At 54.0% G+C, this 4,892-nt stretch overlaps 1 long non-coding RNA gene across 1 annotated transcript; it reads right to left on the bottom strand.

The window, feature by feature from the left end:
* Positions 1 to 663: 663 nt before the first annotated feature.
* Positions 664 to 4,892, bottom strand: LOC131925058 (uncharacterized). The gene is made up of 2 exons (XR_009383133.1): positions 2,279 to 4,892; positions 664 to 2,156 (listed from the first exon to the last, which is right to left on the bottom strand). It is a non-coding gene; the product is annotated as an uncharacterized LOC131925058 (long non-coding RNA).

The following is a 4,892-nucleotide window of genomic DNA, read 5'->3' as shown; positions in this document are numbered from 1 at the left end:
AGTGCACACTAACTGAGAATGGTGTGGCCTTTTGAAACCTCAAATCCCACCAGGCGGCACCTCCTCCAGCAAGGCCATGCCTCCCAATCCTTCCCAACCAGTTCCACAACTTCGGACCAAGCAGTTAAACATGAGCCTGTGGGAGCCATTCTCATTCCAACCACCACAGCCGCTTTTCTCACTGATGTAACCAAATACCTGACGGGACCCCCCCCCCAGGGATGTTTATTGAGGAGCTATAGTGCGTCAGGGCAGAGAAGGCATGGTGGAATTCATTTTATGGACCAAGCAGCAGAGGCCCACCCCGAGGGACCCACCACCTCTAGCCATGCTCCACCTCTTGGTTCCCCAACCTCCCTAGAACAGGCCCACTCTTCTGATACCAAGTGTTCAAACCCACGAGTCCATGGAGGACTTCACACTCTAACCACGGCCCGGGCAAACCTTGCGCACCTGCACTGTGCTCCACACACTGAAGGGTGCTCTGCCTCCCAGGGTAGCTGTGCATCCATCTCAGCACAAAGCTCTGCGGCCTGGCAGGAACTCAGGCCACATTTCACCACACTTGCCGTCCAGGTCTTACAACTTCCCCACTTTTAATTCCATTTCACCAGAGACTTTTACAGGGGCACAGGTATATAAAATAGGCACACAAACCAAACATTCACCAATGAATCATAGAGAAATTTATTTTAAAACAATTCTTTGGAAACATAATTTAAGGATGAAACAGAAACATTGGGACTCAGTGCCTGTTTGATTTAGAAGCTCAAAAACCTTTTGCTACTACCAAATTATCTTTGCAGCTCCCACATTCGGGGACATGAACACATATGGGGTCAAGATCCACAGTTTAAAAAAGCCAAGCACTTAAGGATCCTGTTGTCACTGTGAGGGGCAGAGGCACAGCTCCAGAACATTCCCTGCATTAGTGCACTTACCCTGGGGACCTCCAGTGAGGTGCAACTAGCACCCATGTCTTCACTGAGGAAAAGAATCCCAGGACAAAGCATAGCTGGAGATGAAGAAGTTGGAGACATTTTAGAGCTCATAAAATGGCTCAGTGGGCTGCCCTGGATTCCACCGTTGACGGAGTAGAGCGGTGAGTGGTCAGTGGCCTGCCCTGGATTCCACCGTTGACGGAGTAGAGCGGTGAGTGGTCAGCGGGCTGCCCTGGATTCCACCGTTGAGAGAGAAAACTGAATCCTGCAAGTTGTCCTCTAACCTTCACACTCCTCTTCTGTCACACACACACACACACACACACACACACACACACACACACATGCCTGTACTCACACACATGACAATAAAAGCCAAGGGGTGGAGTGAGGGCAGGACACCTTGGAATGAACCACTAAAGTGGCCACTGCAGGACATCCAGTCATGGGCCACTGAAGATTATTCCTACCTGTGGGGTTTCATCACATTTAGGACACTGGTGAACATAAGACACACCACTATGTGTTGATGCAAAACCCAGCTCTCATCCCAAAGGGAAAGAGACAGTGGACTCCTGAGCCAAATGAGTGTCCACAGCCCTCAACACAGACTCGGGCCGCTCTGAAAGCAGCGATCCGCCATGGAGGGGGATCCGCCATGGAGGGGGATCCGCCATGGAGGGGGATCCACCATGGAGGGGGATCCACCATGGAGGTGGTCACATGAGATCTTACTAGTTACAGAACAAAGAAATCAATCAAACACACTGGTGGGAACCGCAGGTGGGTGGTTACAGCAGACTTTCCATGCTCGCGGGTGACATGCTTAGCTTCGGCACTGGTGGAAGCTGGTGGCCTGCTAAGAACACACCGAAAAGGTTTTGACAGTCACAGGATGCCAGGTCACACACAGGACTATGCAATGAGTGAACTTCAAAGAGGGCGAAAAGTAGCCCAGGATCACTAGCTCTGGTCTACAACATTCTGACTCTCCAATCAGAGTTCAATCCTTTGCCCCTTGGGATCTTTAACAGGTGTGGCTCTTCCTTCTCGGGAAATTCCACTTACATGTCACGGACTGTGAAAGAAGGGACATGATGCCCAGGCTGGATCATTTCATAACGGCCTCTAAGACGGCATCTTTGGTGTAAGGAGAACGATGCACAGCCTCTTCAGGGAGACAGAAAGCCAAGAAATGCAGTCTGGACTACCGCTCTGCAGGGCAGGGACAGAACTATCAGAGTTCACAGCTTCTCTCAATCTACATCAAAGGTACTGGAAACACCTCAGGTAAATTTGTCAGTGAGTGGAAGTTGGCTCAAGCAGGCTGGCTGTACCTCTGTTGGAAGACTGCTGGCCTAGCACACGCAAATACCCCACGCTCTGTGAAAACTGAGCAGGGTGGAGCGGAGCAGATCGGAGCGGAGCGGAGCACACCTGATAGCCGAGACAGGAGGAGCAGAGGTTCAAGGGTGTCCTGGGCTACATGCTTGGTTCTAGGCCAGCCTGGGATCCTGCCTTCAGTTGGTATGGTACCTAGGTAAACAGTCAAAGCAAACACACCTGTCCTCCCTCCGCTGTGGCGAGACAGGATGCCAAACAAAATAAGTGAGCTGTCATGTTAATGCTATGGCAACAGGAGACACAAAGGGCAGGAGCCTCCCTTTCCAGGGCCAAAGGAGGGCACAGCGCCGTCAAATGCCCACGGTGGTCTTTCTGTAGGTGGCAAGGCTGGAAACCTTCCTCCTCCTTCCAGCAGTCGGTACTTCCCGCGCTTTTCTGTCAGTGAGCACATAAGAAACGGGAGGAAGGGCTGGAGAAATGTCTCCGTGGGTAACGGACTTACTACGTAACAATGATGACCCGCGTTTGGGTCCTCAGAACCCACGTAAAGCTGGACAGTAGCATGCACTTGGAATCCCAGCACTCGAGTGAGAGAAGGCAGAGACAGGAGACCCCGAGAGCTCAAGCACTGCCTCAAACAGGTGGAGGGTGAGGACGGACACTGGGGTTGTCCTCTGGCACAGGCACTCGGACACACGCACCTAAGAGACAGGAAAAACAAACAGGGCACAGCGTGCGGGGAGCTGGCAACTTTAGGTGGTATGGTCAGGGAGGGCTTCTTGGAGGAGGCGACACCCACTAGAACTGGAAAGGAGCCAGCATGGGGAAGCCATGGGAGGAGTTCAATGCTGCACCCGTGTCTGGGACAGCGCTGGGTCACAGGGCAGATGTTTGGACTGTATGTGTCTAGTTAATACACAAGCTAAGGAATGAATGCATACAGGAAAAGCTGCTGGGGCCTGACACTTGGTTTCAAAGGTCCTCGTGAAGCTTGGCTCTCTGGGGGCAGTAATCTCAGATCCCAGGGGGACACCAGCCGAGAGCTGCAGAAGGTCCACGGCCCGGGTTGAGCAGAGCCTTTCAAGGCTTCAGGTGACGTCACAATCTGAAACACGGTGCCCCGAAAGCACCTGGTCTGAATAACCCCCAGGCCTGCAGCTCTACATGTGGGGTGCCACACTCTGCTGCTCAGCTGGGGGGATGAGGAGGGATGGGGGATGGGGGTGTCAGCCACCTCAGCCCCACTGCTTCCTTCCGGTGTTCCCTCACACAGGCTGTGTGGGCATGAGGGTGACAGGCATCGAGGTCACAGCAGCAGGATGGCTGGGAAGTCCTAGGTCAGTGGCTCTGTCCTTGGGAGAGGGGACATCTAATTTGACGCAGAGACAGCAAGTGACAACGCCACAGTGCTGTTTTCACACACTGTTTCCTTTGTCCTCACTCTGAGGAGCTTTATCTTTCTGTCACAGACAGCGCAGGAGGAGGCTCGGGTAGGCTGCCACAGCACGGGGCCTCCTCGGCCTCCACAGTATGTGGAGGAGATGCAGGGAGCCGGACCCTGCCGTTGTGGGCAGAGGTGGGAATGTGATCTGTCTGGGGACGGGGCTGACAGGAAACACCAAGTGGCCCACGGCTTCTCTGTGACAAAGCAGATATTACTAAATCGTATGGGTCTGAAAAAGGAACTTCCTAGGTTTGCAGAAGTAACCCAGAACACGTTCAGCAAGGGTCAGAGGCCTTGGAAGGCTCCAGACTCGAGCCCGGAGCTGGACGCATGTCCAGGTGTCACCTGGGGGGTGGAGGCTGGGAGGAGGGCTTTGTGCTTACGGAGGGCAAATCCCAAACAGCCGCACAAGGAGCTGGGCATGGCTTCCTAGGCCTGTGACTCCAGCACTGGAGGGCAGGGGTCGGGGGAGACAGGAACGCTGGGGCCTGCTGGCCAGCCTACCTCCAGGCTCAGAGAGAGATCTTGTTGCAAGGGACTAAGGTGAATAGTGACTTCATTCTCTGTCCTCTGCACACACACCCCCTCCCCCACACAGGGTGTCAGCAGGTGACCAGGTGAGCTCAGGAGAGACTCAAGTCTGACAGAGGTTCAGACTGAGGCAGCTCAATGCGGGTGGTTGTGGGAGGACACTGGGGGGCAGGCCACTTCTCAGGGCCTCACCTCCCTTCAGAATACACTAGTCCCCGCCCTCTGGGCTCTCCATCCCCTAAAGCCAAGCACCTCAGAAAAGGCATGCCCGAGTTGGGGGCCTGGAGCAATGCACTCCTGGAAAGGGGTCATTTCAAGCTTCAGTTTGTGTACTAGTCTCGGGGTAGCTGTGCTGGGGACAGGGGGTGGGGTGGGGGGTGGGATGGCTCAGTAGATAAAGTGTTTGCCCTGCATTGTGTGGAACAGAAGCTGGGTGACAGTGCCTTATAATCCAGTCCTTGGGAAGCAGAGACAAGGGACCCCCTGGGCAAACTGGCTGGCTAGACTAGCTAGGATTCGGGAGAAGATCTGGGTTCAGCAAGAGATCCCGACTCAATAAATACAGTGGGCCATCAAGGTTGACACCTGATGCGAATTTCAGGCCTCTACATGCACCTACACCCACACACACA

Source organism: Peromyscus eremicus, chromosome 15, assembly GCF_949786415.1.
Source record: "Peromyscus eremicus chromosome 15, PerEre_H2_v1, whole genome shotgun sequence".
In the NCBI taxonomy this organism is placed as follows: Eukaryota; Metazoa; Chordata; class Mammalia; order Rodentia; family Cricetidae; genus Peromyscus; species Peromyscus eremicus.
Note: the sequence above shows the minus strand (reverse complement) of the source record. Positions and strands in the feature narration are given on the sequence as shown.